Source organism: Sinohyriopsis cumingii, chromosome 5, assembly GCF_028554795.1.
Source record: "Sinohyriopsis cumingii isolate HCF-2022 chromosome 5, ASM2855479v2, whole genome shotgun sequence".
Taxonomy (NCBI): domain Eukaryota; kingdom Metazoa; phylum Mollusca; class Bivalvia; order Unionida; family Unionidae; genus Sinohyriopsis; species Sinohyriopsis cumingii.
The window spans coordinates 94,944,790-94,967,439 of NC_142965.1; the positions used below are offsets into that span (position 1 = coordinate 94,944,790).

At 34.3% G+C, this 22,650-nt stretch overlaps 1 protein-coding gene across 3 annotated transcripts in view; it reads left to right on the forward strand.

The window, feature by feature from the left end:
- Window positions 1-22,650, forward strand: part of LOC149799797 (ras-related C3 botulinum toxin substrate 2-like) — a 56,291-nt gene that overhangs the window by 5,542 nt on the left and 28,099 nt on the right. Inside the window, exon 1 of one of the 3 annotated variants that reach the window (XM_089959190.1) lies at window positions 7,665-7,874. The exons of the other annotated variants lie outside the window; for them this stretch is intronic. The gene's annotated coding sequence lies outside the window, so the exon portion shown is untranslated. Of the gene's footprint in view, window positions 1-7,664; window positions 7,875-22,650 lie in introns of those variants that run through there. 3 annotated transcript variants of the gene reach the window in all.

A 22,650-nucleotide genomic window follows, 5' to 3' on the forward strand; every position in this document is an offset into this window, starting at 1 on the left:
TGTATACATTATTATATAGGAATAAGCCTTACTTGTTTCCTTCTTCATCAGTTCTATGATGATTCCATTTCATAAGTACTATACATTTTCCTTTAGTTCTTTTATTTTATATATAAGAGAACTTTGGACTGTGGACATGAACAAGATTTACATGTAGATGATAGGTTGTTTGAATATGTTATCATTTGAATTGTATTTGTATATTTAAATATTCTATGGATATGATATATATACATATATATATATATATGTATATATATATATATATATATATATATATATATATATATATATATATATACACACACACACACACACACACACACACATATATATAGCAACAGCAAATTCCTCACTGTGTGATTCATGACTACCAAATAATATGCATCAAAGAGGTTGATTTGTTTCCTTTGCTTAGTTCTTCTTTATGACACTGAGAGGTGTACATTTAAATTGTTCAGGTTGCATGTGTCACAGGGAAATGCATATGTTACAAGGAAATGGGCATAACTTAATGTTTTGATTGGAAATTTCACATAACAGTACAGGTCTTCATATTCAGTTTGGTTCGATAGGTTTTGTACATGGTGCCACATAGAAAATGACACGTGATAGTTGACCCAATCAGCTTAGATGGTATGAATCAAACCTTCAGCATTTTAGTTCAGCGTGCAAGATTTTAATTTGGTCAGATACATGGTACTGTACGGTAAATGTACATCTAAAGAGGATGTTCTACATAGCGATGTTATCAGAGGTTGTCACAGGTGGGTAGTGTTTTTTTTAACTGCTTGGTCTGCTGCTGAAGCTGAGGGAGATAAGTATTATATACTCAGCTCAGTTCAAACACACATTTTGGAAGATGTTTTGCAGCAATAGCTTCTTTAGTTTTAATCAGGTGGGAAAACAACAATGACAAAGTTTGTTCAGGATGGCTACGCCAACTGCTGAAAAGGTTCCATCATAATTGTAAGCTTTCATCGCTGCTTAGATAACAGTTTTGCACAATATACTGTGGAATTTGTTTTTGCGAATAGTGTCTTACCTGAATTATAAAATGCTTATGAAAATGCTGTGTTATTGCAATACATGTGGTGGGTGATCCGAGTAATCAGCCAAAAATTGAATATATGCCCAGGAGATTCCATTTCTACCTGGATGATTCAGATAGTTACTTCAGGGTATTTGCATGTTGACTGTATTTTCACTTTTCATGGAAAACTAAGGATCTTTTTAATGAGTTGAAAATTCACTCACTCAGGTCAAAGATGCAGTTAAACGTTTGTGGCAGTTTGGTGAATTTTCCACTCAGTTGCCTGATTGCTGATTCAGTGTTTCTCTTGATTGCAATGATATTCAGTGCTCAGTTAAATTTTATTTTATAAACCGGCCCAGGGCTAGTGACTTAAAAAAATTCACAAGTTCTTGACTCAAATTCCAAAAGTCCTGACTCCAATTTTCATGTGCCTAACTTGTCCTTTTTTAAACTATTATTTGTAACACAACATTGAAATTGCTGCTTCAGATATAAAAAGATAAACACAAAATTGTATTAAATTGACTTGTGTGGCTATTCAGATCTCAGAATATATTTCATATAAGGAATGTTTTCCCCCAAGTCCTGCTGTAAGTCATTGTAAAATTGCTGTCAATGTCCTCCTTACACACTGGATCAGCAGTCTTTATGTTCATTAGCCTTTTGAAGCATGTCTTGGTTTACTGTTTCTCATTACACTTTTGATACTGTTCATAAATGCTACTTATTACATGTATGTTTGACACGTGTTGTGTTACAGTAGTGCAAGTGTAAGAAAGGGACAGTCCAATTATTATTCATTAACTTGAATTATATTGAACAGTGCAGTACCAATTAAACAAGACTATAAATAAATAACAAAACTTACTCAGCCATTTCTGATGATCTTTTCTGTATCTTTCCTTTTTATCTCACCTGCACCAAAAGCTGGCTGATTTTTAAGCAGAGCCTCAAAGCCATCGTGAATCATATTTGATCACTTTATTACTTATGATACCAGGAGGAACAACCTGTGTTTGACCTAAACTCTAGATTGCAACAGTAAAATAATCATTTAACAGCTTGTTGTGTATACATGCTAGACTTGATTCCCATGCCTCAGCCACGCATCAGTGCACTGGTTGCAATAACTTCTGGAATATCTGGAATAGTTCTGGTACCAACTGGACTAGTTCTGGCTGGTTTCTGGAATGTATATAAATATCCAAAGTGGTAATCATACCTCAGGTGGAATCACATGTATGTAAAAGCAGAGTGAGCACTAAAGGTAATCTAGGCTATCTGTTACCCATTCATGCATGCATGATGTGTTTCATTTTATACATAAAGTTTACAGCTTTCGATAGAAGTAGGATAAGTAGATGATCTTCACAATGGTAGCTTGGGGCATACACGGGGATTAATATTATATTTTTACTAGTCTCTCAACATCTTGAGAAAAAAATTCCACATTTCATCAGCACAATCAATGTTTTTTTTTGTGGCAAGTTTTAGATTACTTCATGAAGCCTGGATGGGCACCTCTGTTCAAATATAGCCTGAAACTGATTTGAAATTAGATGGGCTTTGAATGTCAGGCTGTCAGATTTTTCAAGTACTAATCCACTTTAAAGAAGAATTATCAAATTTTAACAGTTCAGTTTTTGCAGCAGAATTTTGTGATCATTTGGTTCAAAAAGCTTTACTGAAGTCAGGAAAAATGATCAAAGACAAAGTATCATACATTTCTTGCAGCCAAAGTTATGTTAATTTGGTGAGCTCTGTCTGGTATGAATTATATTTTCTAAATCCTGATTTTGCCTTTCGAATCAGAAAGTTAGTTTCAGAAAATTCATAGACCTGATCAGCTGCTTGCATATAAGGTAATTTGGATTATATGTAGGTAGAATGGATATCAATGTGTAGTTCCCTGCATCTTCCTTCTCTCTTTTGAAGATAGGTGTAACCTTTGTACTTATGAAAGTGTCTTGAAAGTTACTTAGTCATTATCCTAAAGTTTATGATATGGCCAAATAGAATGTGTGTTTCTTATTGTACTGGTTTTAAAATATTACAATAATTACTATATTTAATGTATTCAGCATCTTAAAGTATCAAAGTACTGGGTGAAACCGGCTCAGTTAAATGCACAAATCAATTTCAGGAATTTATATATTTATGTATATATATTGTAACGTCGCCCTCTTAGTAAGAAGGGTGGCTAACTCTATGTTCTGCCCCTTCTTGGATTTCCTGGTCCTTTTATTCTGACCTTGTCCTTTTTCTTTCTTTTCCCTGTACTCCTGTCTTCGGTCTGTCTTGTCTTTCTCTCAGAAAGCTGTTCCTTAAAGGACAAATTTACCCCATAATTCTATATACCCACTATTTAGAGGTACATACAATTCACTTAAAGTTATTCAGAGCATGTTGCTATCCACACACCACCTAAATTCTGACTTAGTATGGTAGGACTTTGACCTTGCTTTCCAATGGCAAGTCTTAAATTACCATGTGAACGTCTACCAAATATTACCGTATTATTTTACATATGCTACTACATGTTCGATTACTATTGCATTTAATTCAAAAGAAATGTAACTCATGGCATTCCTTAACTACAAGATTATCCCAGCATTACAAAATCAGATATAATTAGGTAATTATCATTAACTCATGATGATCTGTATCACCCTAATGACAAAGAAAGTTATCTTATATAACCATATGAAATCCTACACATATGAACATTTGGATCACATGCAGTCAATTCTGCCAATGAACTAATAACTGTATAATTAAAAAGGTAAATTGCAGAACAATTCTGTCATCAACACTTTCCATGAAATTAAATAAAATAAATTTCATAACATCTCTAGCATCAACACCGAATTGAATAAATGATACATAATATGGAAACCTAGTCATAGCAAACACATTTTCATAAAACAAACAATCATATAATAGAATATTACGTGAAACTAAAATTGTGTACATTGTTGCTGTTTCTTTCAGGGCTTGTGCATCCTAGCACTAAACATGCCTTTCTTTTTACATGACAACCACCTGGTCCCTGCCTTGTTTCACGAGGAAAGCACTAACCACTTTTATGCTTTCACTGGAGTCAACTAAGTTTCCTCTTATAGGAAATTTTCATACTAAAGAATTTTGACTAGAGTTGTCACTTTAAAGTCAGATTGCTCTAAAGTGTACGCCATAATTTATTCTACTCAATCGTAGGCGGTGGTCCCAAATCTTTCACAAAGAACTAATTCCTTTCATCGCATTTAGACAGCTCAGAATCTGTGTATGACAGTGTATGACAATTTCCCTTTGAAAATACGATAAGTTGACATAGGTTTCTACCAAGCGGTTAGGGTTGGTAGATCAAATGTTTACTTTCTAAGGACCATGTTAAGATACCTGGTCAATTTCACTGAGTTGGAATGTTGTTCCTTTGAAGTTTACACTGACATGGGGGGAGATGAACAAAGAAAGGTTGAAGCGACCCTTCACAGACTTTTCTGGCTTAACTGCTATAAGACTTTAATTGCTCAATGCAATCATGTTTGAATTTTCTGTAATTCAAAATTTGACACTTCACAGACACACACACACACACACACACACACACACACACATATATATATATATATATATATATATATATATATATATATATATATATATATATATATATATATATATATAATGATTAGTATATATAATGTAATAAGCACATCCAAGTACTGAGCAAAACCTGCTTAGATGCACAAATCAGTTTCATGAATTTTGTTTCTTTTGTATAAAAAAAACTGTTTGTACCATATGAGGAAAAGAGTGTGCTAGGGCTGGCTTTGAGAAATACAGATGATTAACCAACTGGAAAGTAAGCATATTATACTTTTGCCCATGCATTAATGCATGTAACTGGTACAGAATGTTTAACTATTTGTGGACCTATGTCATCCAATCCAGAGGATTTATTAACACTGGACATATTGAGCTTATAAAAAGAATCTCAGTTTTGCTGCTATCAGCTATTGAAAAAATTGCTGGGAGTTTTAGCCCTCATAGGATAGAAGGGTTGCGTGCTTAATTGGGGTGTTAGCCTGGTGCTGAATACAGTGACTGGAGAGGCTTGTGAAGAAATTATTGAACATTTCATTCAACAGTATCATGTAGAGATGTTACTGTGTCATCATTTTGCTTAAGTCTGGTGGGTTGGGGGGGAATCAGCTGTTCATGGAATAGTTAGCTCTTTTAGATGTTTGCACAATGTCTTGGTATTTGTACTTTCATCATTGGCCCATTTAGGTAGGTATCTTTTGCCATAACCATCAAGCACTTAGCTTGATTCCCCCATTTTATTTATATAGCTTTTCATGTCTTTGTACTTGTAAACTTTATCCCTTGAGTTCTTAGCCTCATTGTTTTCAGGGGTAATCCACTGGGCTTAAAGGTGGTGTTTAACCCTTTTTTGTTTGATTTTGAGCATTCTTATCCAAGACTAATTTAATAATTGATACCACATTCGAAGGCAGTAGTGACATCCGCCATTTTACTAATTGAGTGGAAGGGCTTGCAAATTAAATCATCTAAAAACATTTTCTCATCGAACTGTTTCAAGTCCATGTATTCTGTTTCAATGTGGAGACCATTTTCAGACAGTTTGGAAACATGTCTGATTAAATAGACATGCTAGTGGTCAATAAATACATTCAGTAGCACATTAACTTATATATTTTAAATTTTATTAATTTAGACATCATAAATCTTTTATCCATTGCTTTGTAATCCGTGTTAAAAGTTGCCCAATATGATAGATTTTTTTTAAAATCTTTAGTGAGACTTTCTGAATTTGCTCAGAAAATCTATCAACCCATTCAAGTAGGTGGTCTGTAAATGGAACAAATTATTGGCTTGGTTTGGTAGAGCCATATAATACTTCAGTCCAGATGCTCTGCATCCAATTAGACTCAGGAGTGGCATGTCTGTCATAACTAATGGAACTGGCCACAGAGATGAACATCCCAATCTCCAGTAGATGCTGTGTATACTTGCTTATAAGTCGAATATAACTCCATACATTAAAGATCCTGATCTACAGGAACATAATGCTCCTGCAGATCCTGATCTATAGTGCTTGCTCTACTGATTACTCCTAACAAACTGCACAGACCCAGATCTTCTGGTGTATTTTGTGATGGCAGATCTGGGTCTGTGCAATTTTCAACTTATAAGCGAGTATATATAAGTACCCGACCTCCATTTTTTAACCCTTCTATTTGGAGAGCAAAATCAGTATTGTCAGAGAGAAGAGTATGGCATGGACCCAGAACATTGACTGATAAATTTTGCTGTAATTTTAATTTTTTTGCATTCAGTTTTTGGAGGATATTTTGGAGTGTTATGAGTCTATACTCTTAATATAAGTAACAGAAAAGAGCAAAGACAACAAGCTTTGTAAAATTAAACAGATAATTTATTTCTTTTGAATACAAAGTGAAAAATGAGAAAAAAGAATGTTCAGTATTGTGAATTAAATCCATGAATTAAAGGCACAAGTCCCAGTAATAAAAGTCCTGAATAAAACTCAGTTCAAGTCCCAAAGAAATACAGAATTGAAGGTAATGACGTGTCTGTTATGGTCTGTGAAGTACTGATGTGTCAACAGCCTCTTGTTGGATCACATAAATATTATTCCAGGTTTGAATTCAGTATAATTTCCAATGAATGTCTTTATCCAAGAATCTTATCAGAGCATTTTTGTATTTCCAGAGAAAATAATGACTTGAATTCAATAATTCAAAGAAAAGAAAATTCAGCCCAAACTGGTCACAACATAATACAACTTAAAAGTGCTAGATGTTAAAGCACAACTGGTGAAATCCTCATTCACAAGATAATATAGTTCTGTTCTTGACTCCAGGTCACAAATTAGCATTTTCTAAAAACAACCATTACTTAATGGAAAATAACCTTCTAGAATGAGCCTTGTATACTTACAACACAATAGACTATACAATTCACTTTGAAATCTCATGACCCAAATCAACATGCTTATCTGAATAATAATTTGGTTAATAAGCTCATATACATGGAAAATAATGAAGCTATTATTAGTTTTTTTTACATAAATGAATTTTTTTTTAAGTCAGGTCAAGCAGAAATTAATTCAGTTTTTGAACATGGTCAAGTCCAGCAAACAATGTTCCACTACAATAACATGTAATGGAATTAAAAAAACAAAACTAACAAACAAACAATTAAAATAAATATACATAACAGGATGTTGGTGGACTTGTTTTTAATCACCTGAACAATTATTTACATAAATATAGGAAGAACAGATTATACAAGATGTATCTTTCTTACCTTGGCTAGAGATGCATTGATATCAGACTCTTCATTGTGAGACTGATTTACATATTTACAGAAAGACATTGACATTAAACACTTGAGGAGCCTTAACTATGTTGTAAGAGATTTAAACAAAGGATCCTACTGGCCCAGATTTCTTGGCCAACTACTCTTCCATTTAGGGAGATGTCAGCCATATGAATGCTGTCAGACCCACTTGAGTCTCTTTTAAAATACAAAATACAGTGAGAATGGTTAGTTCAGTATGGTGATTTTATCACAGTAAATACAACTTTTTCTTCCAAAAATTATGTGCATGTTTGCTCACTTGAGAGACAGCCCATGTATATAATCTACTCCAAGTTTTGTATTGGTCAATGCATTACAGAGTCCTTGTATCTTTTATACAGTGTTATGTGCTTATGAAAGATGGAACTAAACTGAACCTCATTGTCACACTGTGGGAGGTCACAATGTGCTATTTCTCCTCCCTGGAAGGGTAAGACATTTGGAATATGAATGATGATATTTCCTATTTACCAAACTGTGCTGCTTCTTGTTGAATTCCACCTGTGAATCATCAATACTTTCATCAGATTTATGTACACGTACACTCTATACTTGTTTATAAGTCAGTTCTAACTGCAATCAAGATAGACTGCTATGCCAATGCATAATGCACCAGCAGATCAGGGTCTGCATTGTTTGTTGAACTAATTACTCAAAGCAAACTGATTACACCCTGATCTGATGTAATGGCAGATCTGCGTCTGCATTTTGCAGTTGGATTAAACTTACAAGTGAGTATATACGGTACATATTTGTCTCATGATGTCAGAAGCATTCACAACTTACCTGGTTTGTAAGTGTCTCATGGTAAGGATCATCATCAGTTTTCACAAGCAAGTGGGGTTTTTTTGTTTGGTTTTTTTTTGTGTGTGGGAAAGGTACTTTATATACTCTAGTAGAAGTTACAACATGCCAACAGATGTGGGTCTTTGCATTTCACTATCAGTGGAATAAACAACATAGACATAAGAGTTTCAGGTAGGACTTTCTTGCAGAAAGGAAACTTTCCATGAAAGGGACAATTTTATAAAAGGAAAGAGCACTTTTTAGAACAAAGGGGCATTTTTTTGTGATAAAAATACTTGAAGCAGATGATGAAATTTTGGATTTATCTTTTTATGGAAGTTGAGAAAGACCCCCCAAAAATTAATTCATATGTTTGTCATCAATTAAACACACACACACACACACAAAAGAAAGAAAACAAGAATTTTATGTTGTTATCTTAGTTATTTGGAGTGTGGCAGATATGAGGAGGCTAGGAGGGTCCTTTGGGTAGGGGGAGGACACTGAGGGTTAAGTGTTTTTATTTAGCTGGATTTTTACTCTGATCTGTTTTGCATTATTCAGTGGCAGATCAGGGTCTATGTTGCTTTTTGCAAGTTTTTATATAGTTTATACAAGTCTTAAAACCACTCTGGTGGCCTAGTGGTTAGAGCGTCCGCCTTGTATGTGGGATGTCATGGGTTTGATCCCCAGTCAAGTCATACCAAGACTTACAAAAATGGTACTAACAGCTGCCTCACTTGATGCTCAGCATTAAGTGGTTAGTATTAGGGCTGGTCAGCCTGGTGTCAGGATAATGTGACATCATGCTACATGTATGCAGCATGATGCCCCAGTGCTTGACAGCACTTTAAAAACTGTCACATTGCAGACATCGTAGCACTATGACTGAAAAATTGTTAAAAGCTACGTTAAAAATACAAATCACACACACACGTCTTAAACATAGCATAATTTCAGATGTATATTCATGTGATGACATGGCCTCCAGTATCATGTGCAGTTTAACTCATTTGGCCCCAGAGGATTATGTCGTTTTTGCCTGAAATGTGCGTAGGAAAGACATTTGGGGGGCTATTTCTGAGTACATTGTAATACATCGGCTTTCAACAGATTTGCCATGAGACTAATGCCAAGTTGTATTAGAAACATCATTTCCATTGGTTATTTTGCTTGCGCATGAGCAGAAGGGTAAAAGTTTTTTTGCTTAATGGACCCATCATTTTCGTATGGAGACTGCAATTTATTCCAAATGCCCACCTTATCCTAGTTTTTGCAAAGGTTCACCTGTCTGTGTGCAGTTAAGACCTGTATGCCTTAGATCTGAGGCCAAAAGGTCTAAAATCCGGACCCATAATTGCATTCCGATCTCGAGCGAATTTTGGGTGAAAACAAACCGGGTCCAAAAAATGAGGTTTTTCTCTCTCTATTTTGTAGTACAACTAGAACTTCCAGATTATTTGATATCATTTTAGAGCTATATCTGTCTGCTTTTTTTTTAATATCACCCATGTTGGTGTATCTTAAATGACCTTGATGCTGCAGAGCTTGGAAGTAGGGTACAGCCTCATCATGCCTACAGACGAAATCAGGGCCAAATCGGTTAACTGGCAGCCAGAGACGGTGTAAATTTTGCATGCCAAGTAAGCTTTCATGCAAATTTTCAAACATTTTTAGGATTATATGGGGAACCTTTAGTTTTTGGATTTATCCAGCCCTTACTTAGACATAATAACAGTTAACAATCACTGGCTTCAGGGCAGTTCAGAGTGGCCACTGTTTACATCTGAGGACTTTTCTTACATGCAATTGAAAAGGCAGAGGAAATTCCAGATGGATAAAGAGGTCTGAAAGGCCATCATTGATAAATACTATTATTGATTTAAAAATTTTTAAATGAATTTCCTAAAGTTTATATTAAATCATTGCCCTTTTCGATTCCATTTATCACAGTTTTTGTTTTGGTGGAAATAGTTTAAAGAAAAAGAAGAAGAAATAATTTTGTTCATTCTGGCTCAGATGCTGCATCTTTCAGTTGAATTTTAATCATTCAAGGTTCTATAATCAATAACAATTAAAGATAGAATTTTTTCACAAATTATAATCAATAGCAACTGTCACTTCCAAATCAATAGAACATTTGCCACAAGATTCTTTTTGAACACTGGATCTCTGATGTATGATGTCTTGTAATTATCTTGGGTTAGGGTACATAAGTCATATACATCAATTTCGATGAGAATATTTAAACTGTATCCACCTAAAGTGTGCAGATTTCATTACTGAGCATTCCATTTCTTTAATATTCATAATTCATGATTACTCCATGCAGAAATTCCAAATTTAATATATTTGTGACTGGATATTTTCATTATTTGATTAGAACAGTAAATATAACATAGACATTGACATTTTTTTTAGAGGCGAAATTGCATCACATAATAAGAAACAGTATATTTTTGTAGCTATTTTACTGCCTAAAAATGCTGTGGTTTGATAACTTTCAGTTACTTGGGAGACTGACATTTGTCCATATTCTTTAAAAGGAGGTGGGTATATTTACATCTATAAGTTAACATTTAAACCATGCTTGCCATAGTATGGGTCCCTGTTACAGGTTTGTTACCCTCCTCCATTGACCAGTACCCTTACTTTTTATATGCATTGAGCCCCTGTGTGATAAATTGGCCATATTCTGACAGCTGTACAACTTTTTCCCATGCCCCCTTGGGCAATCAATTAAAAAATAGCCATCAAAATTTTGATTATAATAATTTAAAAAGGTTTCAGTAAGCAGGATAAGGAATGTTCCTATGGTTAAAGCCAATCATTAAAGTGAATACTGTACAAAAATTTAATGGGTTTATTTGGACCAATCAGATTCACATAAAGTGATATGTTAACATGTTGACATATTAAAATATTAAACTGCACACACTGTATGTAAAGAATACCAATTATGTGATGATGAGAAAAACAATGAAGGAAAAGTATCTGTACAACACTGAGTCTATTATTAACTTAAAGGAAATGGAGAGAACAATCTACTCCTGCCCTGTCACCTTTTTATACTAGCTTGGTCCAGGAAATCCAATAGTGAAAGTAGCAGTTTATTTCAGAGGTGTGATATTGGTGATAGAAATTTCAAGTACTATTCTAACAAATGTAGTGGCTCATATGGTTTTCTAAACATGGAAGTTTACATCAAAGATTGTTCTTTGCTGCGAGATATAAGTTTGGTCACGAGTATTTGAACATTAAATGGTGTTGAAATTAAAAGTTATATTATTTTTTCATAGGATTATTTATAGAATTCGAAGTAGAACTGTGTGTCCACCATTTTATCACAGTTGCCAGGAACAGTAGAAAGTTTGGTCTGTGCAGCCTGATTAGAAAGGAGGATTTTTCAGCCATTAGTAGAATAGATCTTGTAGGTGTAGTAGACAACCTGAGTGGTAATGGCAGTATGGCAGATTATTGTGAAAAATGTGATCCTGGCTGGCCTTTTTTATTGTTCAGCTTAGTGGAATGATATGACCTATAGGCTTTTTCTTGCAGTTGTACTATTTTTATACATACTCTGGGTTGGCCCCATAAATGAAACGTTCATCAGAAAACATACGTGTCATGAAATGGATCTTGCTTTGATTAGTGCTAGAATTGACCCATGCACTCCTTCACTGTGTGATGTTGCTAATTATATTTCTAATACATTTCTCTCATTTTTATATGTTTGTATTATAATCCAGTGTATTTGTTGTAAATTCATGTGCAATAAGACTTTTGTGTTAAGCACTAAATTTGACATGTCCAAATATCAGCTTAAGTTGCATTTAAAAGAAATAACTGGAATTTTCAGCACAAGTGACTTTTCTGGAATTGTCAGAATCATATGTATGTGCATTGCCTGCACAAAAACCCAGAGGGTGAGCTTTAAACATCTTGTTGTTTGTTAAGGCTTTTATGCTGGTTTTTATTGAACTCCAGTAACATTCTTCACTTCTTAACAAATCTCTGGGAAAAATCAGAGGGAAAAAAATATTAATGATTTTCTTTGAGACTGCAATAGGATGCAATAATGACTTATTGGCTCAATTAGTTTAGTGATACATAGAAGACCCATCACTACTGCTTGGTTCCTATAAATAAGGCGAGCACAGTCATTAAGAGTTAGTCACGTTATATGTCCCATGTACTTCATTATGAGGCAGCCTCACTATAAATTCAGTGGATGATGTAGCATACTTTTTATTAGATTTGGTTTGTGGCACACAGGTACATGTATTTTGGGACTGTTTTATTTTTTTTTTAGGGAAAGAGTGCTTGTTGGGCTGTCTTACTTAGCTTTATTTCAGGAGTTTGATTGTAATGAAAGAATGGTGTACCCAGGATGCAACATGTAAACAAAAGAGTATCTGACAAAGATAACCTGGTGGAACACCTCCAAGGTGCAGAAAAATCGTGATCCTTTAGGGTTTTGGGGGTGGGTTTTTTGCTGAATGGGAAAGTATGTAGCATGTGTCACACTGCAGTTGGTTAACTGAGGAGTTGTTGTTGTTAAAGTGTTTAATGCCATTTTTCAGCACACGATAGTCCATACATGGTGGCCAGTATAATGGTGGAGAAAGAATCTGGGAAAACCCTGGAAAGAACCACCAACCCACGAGAAGTTACTGGCAAGCTTTCTCACATACCCACATTTGCCGGATCCGAGACTCGAACCCACGCAAACAGAGGTGAGATGGCAGTGATCCATACCTGAGCATTTTAGACCACTTGGCCACTTGGGGCCCCCAGCTGAGGAGTTAGGCAGGCTTTGAAAATAAAGCTGTATCTGGCAACAGGAGCAGTGTATACATTTTTAAGTTCTTCTTGATTTTGGATCTGACATTTCAGGTATCATTATTATACCAAGGTATAATTGCAGAGTATTTTATAATTTTATAATATACTGGTAACCCAATCACCTTATAGCTTGAAACAAAACTCTCCTCTAAAATTTTCACTGCAGTGAAGATCCAAGTTATATGTCACTCACTTCAGCGATATTTTCATGTAAATAATAAGATGTAAATTTAATTGTTCTTAAATTTCACAGATAAATACAAACGCAAGTCAGTAAAGGTTCACTTCAGTTTTATGGTAATGCATACTTTTGAGCCTGAACTAAAGTAATGGTAGGCTAATAAATCAGCCCCACACCTATAATGATATTGACTGGTAAGGGGCTGATATTGCTTGTGCATTAAAACCTGCAAAAATCTGCAGTCACTTTTGTCTGCATTCATCGGTGTACATTTTATGCATTTTATGGTATTTCTTGGCTGTTGAGCTACCATCAGCTAAAGGGTTCTTTTGGCAGTATGCACATACTATTTTTGGATAAAATCTTGTTTGGCACTTGTAAATCCATGGGAAATAGCACAACTCTGTCCTGTGGCCATTTTGAATTTCATTGATGGGAAAATAAAAATAATGAATTTGGATTTAATATCATGGATGGGTAAAGAAAAAACAAAATTGAATTATTTCATGGATATAAAATAAAGTAGCAAGTCAGGGATACATGCAGTTCCTTTTGCATCCTCTTTTAAACAAAGTACCAGTGTTTTTCTTGATGGTATTAGTGCTGCATTTCCTTGAGAAATTGGTCTTCTTTGCTTATTAATTCAACAATGAGGTTCAATTTCTCAAGGAAATGCAGCACTACAGACCACTAGTAGTGGCAGTGATTTGTACTGTAACTTGCTGGACAAAGGACAGACATGAAAATTTCTATTTCCTAAATTTAGACTTGCCAACCCTTATGATTTTGTCGTAAGTCTTCCAGAAATGACCCTTAAAATACAGACTTTAGGAATAATAGCACAAATAATGGAAATGTGATTGTTTGCAGTAAAATCCAGATATTGGTTTGTCTGTGTTTGATTCGGATCTGGGCTTCATAGTTGAATAGATCAGAGTACCTCAGATGCTTTAGCCTGTTTGTATTTTGTGATGCAGATCATCTACATGATCAAGCTGTTGCTTACTTTCTGTAAAAATGGCATCCAGCAAGTGACATGTCTGGACAAAAGGGACAATAAATTTCTTAGGAAGTTTTTCCCAGCTTATGGGGGAAAAATTGACTTTCTTACCGAGAAGGTCTTGTTAGGGTTAGCAGGTTTGTAAATTGGTTATTTAATTAAACTGAGTTGCCATCTGAAATACACATCACTTTTAGTGATTTTTATGATTTCTTAAAGTGTTGTGCCAACATAGATACTGTTTAAGTAAACACACAGTTCATGTTTTTAAAGATAAATCTAGCACAGGGATGTAAATTTATTACATTACTATTAGAGTAATCAAAAACTGAAACTGTCGCAGACATCACCTACATGCCTGTGTGATGTAATGTTGCTTGTCAAGAGAATATAAAATCTCCATATTATATATAATTTGCAGAATCTGGTGGGGTCATCTTGTCTGAATTGAGTTGGTGCATGTGTATATGAGATAAGGTATCTTCTATACTGTAAATTCACTATTCATTCATTTTGTGGTTGCTACCAACCATTGAATTAAAGACTTCAAGGAATAATGGTTGTTCTGTGGAAACAATTGAGCCTCTTCCCCAATCCATGATTATAGGTTCCAACAAAAATGCTACTTTTTGCACAACCACGAAAATTTGCTATGAAAATAAATTAATTTACTGTGTACCATATGAATATTGATTCATGCATTGCATAAAATACATGACATGCTATTTTAAATTTTACTTTTGTCATATTATTTGATCTTTGCATGCCCTCTGTAAACTAGATAACTAACTATTCAAGTTATACATGTGGTGCTCACAGCTTTTGGAAGAAATTGTTTGTCCCTGAAAGATGGTTCATTTGTCATTAATGACTTTGTTGTGAGATGGACTGTATTTATGTTATGTACACCCGATGTAAACATTTATACCCCAATGTGCAATCACATAATGTATTGACAGAACAGGGTTGCACTATTTGTTGCCTGGTTTGTAGTACACATAAGCAGATATGGTAAGTGTTAGTAATTCTGACAACCTGTTCTCAAATTTCATTCCCATCTGCTTTGTAAATTCACCATGAAATCAGACATCACAGGTTCAGAATGAACATTGAGTATGTCTAGTCTGGTTTATTTCAGTGTAACTAGCTAACTTTCTGCTGAGTAAGGAAAATACTATGATTTTATTGAAGAATGATGGATTTATTTCATTATGAAATTTGTTAACAGACGTGCCATGCCAGTTATGTTTTATCAATGGTGGTAGAATATTCCATGTTTTGAAGTGTACATTTTGGTAAATACCGGACTTATGAAACGATTTGCAGCATGTTTAAAATTTGTCATTGTGTGCATGCTTACATTTAAATTACCATATTTTATTTAATAGCACACAGGCTGTAATAAATGCACAGTACCCTTTGCCACCACACCCTTATTTTATGACCCCCATGCAGGACAGATGTCTTGGTGCAACTTCACAAGTAGTTCAGTGTCTTTACTGTTTTCTTGAAGCCAGGATCATGAGAATCAAAACCTATTTTAAATGTGTATTGAACTTTATATAACACCACCAAGAAGATCTGGAAAAGGAGTTCTATAAGCCACAGCAAGCATGTCTACTAAAGATACATACATATACATCTGATTCAGTTGCAAACAACATGGAAAGAGAATCAAAACCAGTTTTAAATGTGTATTGGACTTTGTATAACACCACCAAGAAGATCTGGAAAAGGAGTACTGTAAGCCACAGCAAGCATGTCTACTAAAACTTACATATACATCTGATTCAGTTGCAAACAACATGGACACCGATCAATTGTTGCATGGTGTGCTTGCAGATCAGTATGTGTGTTACTTGTTCTTCTGATTACTCCTAACAGATCCTGTAGACCCAGATCTTTTGGCACTGTATAATGGCAGATCTGGGTTTGTGCAGTTTACAGTTGGATCCAACTTCCATGCAAGTATATACAATATTCTTTGCTTATTATGTACTTTAAACCAATTCTGAAACATTCTGCATTACTAAAGTTAATATTTTGCTGTGTTGAATGTATTACAAATTCTTAATTGAGGTCCAAATTTTGCATGTACAGTTAGTTGTCAGCTACGTGATGTTCAGCTACTTTTATGATGGAAAACATGGTGCTGGAAGACACTGAAGATAGAGTAAATGATGTGTGCAAATGTAGATATTTCCAAACTTCAAAATGAAATGCCAATGTCTGGTATGTCTGCCATCATGAGTAATAGAGTATGATGCTTATGAATCCAGTTATCATCTCAGTTTCATTTTTGCTGGCTAGAAAATGTAATCACAAAAGTCAGTAGAACTAACACTTGAAAAGACAGAAATACACAAATTGTATAATCAAAAGTTGATTTTATACCAGATTTTTAAATCTGCCACTTGAAAGTAACAAAGTATGTTCAGATAATGATGATGCTTGATTATGTTCGGAAATTTAGATGACAAAAAGGAGAAAGAACTCATATTTTTTGCTACTGTGAAAACTTGATGTCATTATAGATTACTGCATTTGTATGAACAAATTTTTTAAAATAATACTTCACGACCTTTGTATTGAGAGAAAACAAGTTCATATTTTTCCATAAAACCTTTTTATTATATACTCATTTTGTTATTCTACCTAAGACTTAGATATAAAAAAATATACAACAAGAAGCAAAGTAATTGAATTATGCTGTATTCCCAAATCGCAACTGTAGATTCATCAATACACAATAACAATGCACACATATCACCATCCAGAGACTTTTGTCATGTGGTCGACATTAGTTTACTTAAGAATTGTCAGTTTGGTCTACTTAAAATGGAAATTTAGAGTTGTATTGTGAATTTACGTGCATCACAACAGCTTTTCCAGTTGGTCTGGAACGGACGGATTTTTTGTTGTTGTCAGTTATAAATTCTCAGTTATGGACTGGATTTATTAGCTGTGTCAGTTCCACAGGAAGTACATGTGATTTGAACTGGGAGGGATACGCTTTGACTCAGTTGCACGAGTGTTTCTGTTCTGTCGTTGACTGTTTGGAATCATAATGTGGGAAACATACGAACTCTTTCAATTGAAATTATCGAAAAGGTACTATAGAATATCACTTTCTTTTCATTTTGAATGCATTAAGGAGAATGTTATTGCATTTGGAAAGTATTTGAAATTACAGAACAATTTCACAGTGTACGATCAGGTTTTAGAACCCATGACATAGATTGTGTAGTTCATGTTTGCAGAACTAAGTATAATATGAGCAAATTCAGGTTGCAAAAATATATGTATATTTTTGGCCATTTTTATTACCAGCTAAAGCTAAAGGAGACATATTATGCCTTGTCACTTACATGCTCTTTCTAGGGACCCCAGCTATGTTATGCCCTGTATGCCATCTAGCAGAAGGCTAAATCCAAAACATTGTATCAAAAAAGTTAATGTAAGCAGCTGGTGTGTGACAGTCCACTCAGCCAGCTGAAATAAGAATTCTTCATTGTCTTGGCTTATTAGCTCAGGCTGTTAGGTTTCTACCAAAATCTTCAGTTGCATTTTTTTTCTTGAATTTAGTATAATGTGATATATAAAATGTTATGTCTCTGATAAATATGCAATAGCCATTGCCCTCAGCATGCTTTATATGCTATTTTTATTTACTCCAGAGAACATTGGTCATAGTTTGAACTATTCCATTCACAGAAAGTTACAACCATTTCTTCTAAACAACTATTTAAATGATAAGAATGGTATTTTCAGTACTGTCTCTCTCACATTTGTTGTGGACATTGTGAATACAAAGCTTATTTGTTTGCTTATTTTAATGTTTCTTTTTTGACTCAGTAAACTCAACCACATTGTTCACTTTTTCATCTTTAATTTAAAACAGATGAAATAGGTTCTTTAGTTCATCCACAAACAAATCTAATAAACTAAAACCTCAAGTGTTAACTATATGTATGCACATGTTTTGTTTACAAAGTAGTTCCTAATACACTATACTAGTTTTATAGCCACATGTTGTATAGTATCAAGGTGTTCAGTATCATAAAATACTGCACGATTCTGACAATGTAAAGTTAAAGGAGACAAAATTGAGCATATAATAATTGTCAAAACTCATTATGTGACATCATCAAAGATAAGCATCAGTGGGATTTAGTAATAGAGAATACATTTTGAACAAAGTTTAAATTTGATCTGTTGGATGGAATATAAGGTTTTATTATTATTTCTATTTAACCATGAAATAATAGAAACCTTTCTGTAGCAAACAAGTTCATGACTTCTTAGCTTTCGACCTTATCAGAAGGCCTTCATCAGAGGAATGAAGTCTTGACTGCTGGAGTCATATGATCAACAATATGTTGATCAATGACAAAATCCTTTCGTACAGTGGTGGAAGTTCTAATCCAGAATCACAATTCAACACTGGCTCCCCCTCCATTATTTCAGTAGCTTTCCGTATCTTTCTCCTTAGGGTATTATTCTCATGACTTAGTATTCTGATGTTATCGCAAGAAATAGTGTTCCCTGATTCTTTGCAAAATTCACCAACTTCTGTCACAGATTCTCAGTTGGTGTATAAATGTTCTTCAGGTCTTGTATCAAGGCTTCAAGCAGTATCCCTAATGTAGACTTCTTCACAATTATCACAGTGGAGTTTATAGATGACTGAGCACTTCTTATTCAGTGGCTTGTTCTCTTTGGGGTGTACTGAAATTAACACAATCCACTCAATCTGGTGAACACTATAGATAGTGGAGATGATGTGGTATTGTGCCAGTTACATATAGGTCATTCTAACAAACTTTTTGATACAATAAATATCACTTGTATTATAGAATTCCTGAAAGAAGTAAACATTTATTCTAAGCTATAACTTTTATGTCATCACCTTGAGCATTTTTGTGTAACGTACATACCATCACTTATTTTCAACAACGTCTCATCTGTCTTTATCAACATACACCTTTACCATATTATCGTTTAACTTTCAACTATTTGATTTGGATATCACTGGTCGATATGCAGCCTTTTATCATTTTTAAATGATCATACTTATAACCTTTTGTATGGCGCTAAATAGCCTAACAGTGCTGGTGTGCCATAAAAATACAATCAGTCAATCAACCTGACTTGTGTATGCCATCTTTGGGATGGTCCTCCGCTGGAGCATGTGCCCTGTTGGTATCTACTGTCTTGTTGAACGTTGACTTCAGCCATGTGGAATGGTTTTTTAAATAATGTTTGGGAACTTTGTGATGATGGCCTCCTAAAGATGGTCTTGGACTTTTTAAGTAAATATTGTTTGCTTGGGGATTTTGTCCTTTTTGATTTTTTCATTTGCTTTGTTTAGATTTCCAGAATTTCATCATATTTATCTTTTTGTGGTGCTTTGTCTTTTGTTCAGAGGGATTTGTCTTCCTGGGTTTTTGGCAGTCTTTATCTTTGCATTTTTACCTTTCTTTCATTTATCTTGTTGTACTTAATGCTTACATTTCTTTGATATCTTCCTAATGCTTTTTGTACAGTTCTAGAACATTTCTTTGAACAGGCATCATATAACCGTTACTGTGCAGATGAGTCATTCAACTCTAATACATACAGTACATACTATTACTATGAAACCTTGCTGCCAAGGATACCTGTCCACTGAGGGGAAAATTTTGTGGTATCTTCAGTGTTGACTTTTATAGATACGTATGTGTAAATAATGCAGTTCAAAAATTTGTGAAAATTACATGATAACATGTTTACAAAATTGAACTCCTTTGAAAACAGTTTATGAAACTTAAATGTTTTGATTCATATAAAGTCATTTATTGCCTTTACAAATTCTTTGTATAAATCTGGGTATTAAGTGCTGGCAGAGATGGTACAGTGATATATTTTTAGATTAAAACATTGTTAAACCAGATTCCCTAAAACTAAATCGCATTTCTGATCCGAGAGTTTACTTAACCTTGAAAATTGAAACAACTCTACATTGAGAACCAAAAAGATTGTTTTGGTCTCAGATGTAAATTTTATAATAAAATGAACCTGATATAACTAAAACTTACTTGGAGAAATCTATTCATTCAAATGTAATGAAATCCTAGTTATCAGATATATTTATAAAGAAAAATTGACTGGTTCGTACTATTTTGTTGAAATTCCATTTACATGTATTTGTTTGTGAGCAGACACTTGATTATACAGCATTCACATTTGCACATTGAAAGCCTCCAAAAACTGTACATTTTTTTTTGTTTGTTAACAATTTTGGTCCTCACAGGTTTTATTTTGTTCTTAAAGAAAATTGCTTAAGACTCTTCATAGATATTTAAGGGTGAGTTTAGCTGGAAGTTGTGTTAGCAAGTTAAATTAACCATAGAATTGATAATAATAATAATAATAATAATAGTAGTAGTAATAATAATAACAATAACAGCAATACTAATAATTATGATTATAGTAATAATAATTTAAATGTATAGCTAAAAACATAAATCTCAGACAGTAAGTGGAATATAAAGTTCAGAAAAAGACAATATAATTTTTCTTTCTACCAGCTGGGTTGGGTTCATATATTTCTGATAATACATCGGATGATGAGCACTGCTCCTTAAAGTCAGGAATTTTGATAAGGACTCTGCAAGCAGTCTTACACACTTGTGTTGCTGAGGTTGATTGACTCAGCTTGGGATGGGGAACAGATAACTTGTACCAGATACATGTATCTTTCTGCTTTACTCTGATATTAGCCATTCTTAAGACAAACTGGATTGCCACCTGTAAACATATCTCCAGCTTGTCAATATCAAAGCAAACTGATGTATAGTATAACATTTTAGCATCTGAGGTTAATTTATGTAGTTCTGGAATGTTTTAACTATATTATGAGGTTAAATTTTCTTGATTTGTAAACCTAGGTTGCAGTGGCTAAAAAATTCAACAATGTCCAAATTTCCCTGTGCAAAATACCATTCATTAATACATACACTAAATTGCATATGTGTTTTGCTCTGATTTGGCGGAAGGAGTTTTTCAGGAGTAGTGATACATCATAGTCCTTCAGTATAAGGTGTCTACCCTGATATCTATGTATATTAATGTTGTTTCTGTTGATGGCTTGCTGCGAAATAAACCGACATTCAGGCTCTGTTGACCTACATTTCAGCTGGCTGGAATGCAGTGGTAGCCAGGAATGCCTAAATTTGTTAAAGAAGTGAAGAGTATCTATAGCGGTAATCAAATTACTTTCTTCGGTATTGGTATATTTGTATTTGTTTCTTTAAAGTAACATACTTCAGCTTAAACTGACTTTGGCATTCCTCTGCTCACATTGAATTTCAACCAAGTGAAATATATTTCAACCAGACTTGAAAACATGTCTGTTTGCTTGTGTCAGAATTTGAATCCCATTTCTAAAAGGCATAGGAGTAAATATAGATGATGAAAGCAATCTGACTTTAATTTGTGGAAATTTTTCAATATGGGTTGCTGGAAATGTGTCAGTTTGGGTTGCTGGAAATGTGTCAATTTGGGTTGGCAAGTTGGTGAGATATTCATGAAAACTGTGCCTCTCATTAACCTGTCAGTCGACAGGGGAACACACTACACAATGTCATTTTTTTAGGCAGTAAGACATTGATCAAAACAGCATAAACTTCAATGTAAGCATTTTACATTGTAACACTAGGATATATGAAGGCAGTCAGGCCAAGATGTATTTATAATCCATATCAAGCTAAGTCCTTCCTTGACACAAAGCAAAACATGAATGTGGTTTTGTATTTATTACATACCCCCTCTTATACCCTTTCTAAGTATTTGTAGCTTTCCTGAACGTACTGTATACCACAGTAAGAATAACCTGTCTGTTCGACCTTTAATGAATTATTCATGATGGCCTAGTCCACTTGCAAAATAGGTATGTGCATCTTGTTTCATGGTGGTCTGGTGGATTGTCTTGTGTGCATCCAGCACACACAGTTCATGGATAACTATGCCTTTTTTTTGCTAAGTTGACTTGACCTTAACCCCATCAGTACTTGCTTTTAAGTTCAGTCAAACTGCAAACAACAATGATCCTGATCTACCGTAGGATAATGCACCTGCAGGTGAAGGTATGTGTTGTTTGTTCTACTGATTACTCCTAACAAACTGCATAGACCCAGATCTGCTGTTGCATAATGTGATGGCAGATCTGGGTCTGTGCTGTTTGCGGTTGTATTTGACTTATGAGCAAGTATAGATGGTATCTATTCCAATGAAAAGTGCAATTTTCATCAGCTATATATTAAGTAGCACATCAGTAGATTGGATGTAAAGAGAGCTCTCTCTTCAGTAATCTGGACAAATTGTTATCTAAAGAGATTCTAGTCTGTTTATGAG